This window comes from Elephantulus edwardii, unplaced genomic scaffold, assembly GCF_000299155.1.
Source record: "Elephantulus edwardii isolate Elephantulus edwardi_28Jun2011 unplaced genomic scaffold, EleEdw1.0 scaffold00276, whole genome shotgun sequence".
Taxonomy (NCBI): Eukaryota; Metazoa; Chordata; class Mammalia; order Macroscelidea; family Macroscelididae; genus Elephantulus; species Elephantulus edwardii.
This window is the reverse complement of record NW_006400026.1, coordinates 3,199,601-3,199,994: the sequence shown is the minus strand read 5'-3', so window position 1 is coordinate 3,199,994 and position 394 is coordinate 3,199,601.

Below are 394 nucleotides of genomic sequence, written 5' to 3'. Positions count from 1 at the left end.
AAATAAATAAATTAAAATTTAAAAAAATAAGAAAAGGAGATTTTGTTGTTTTCTGTAGCATGAAAAACAAGGTAATAAAACCCATTCTAAAAAAAGAAAAAAGAAGATAAAGAACTAGCAACGACTTACATAGGCACAACAAAAACAACCTAACACATAACAAAAACTTCACATAATGACAAGAAAACAACAGGCAGCTTCAAACATTGGGAGGGGGAACAAAATAAGATGTAAACATGGAGAATATATTGTAGACCCTGTGAATACCTTAGAGACAGAAAAAAATATATTGATGTAAAGTTACATAAATAGCTATTGAAGAAGATACAAATGATGGAAGAAAGAATTGGAACCATAAAAAAGCAAATATTTCATACAAGGAACCAGAAGAAAT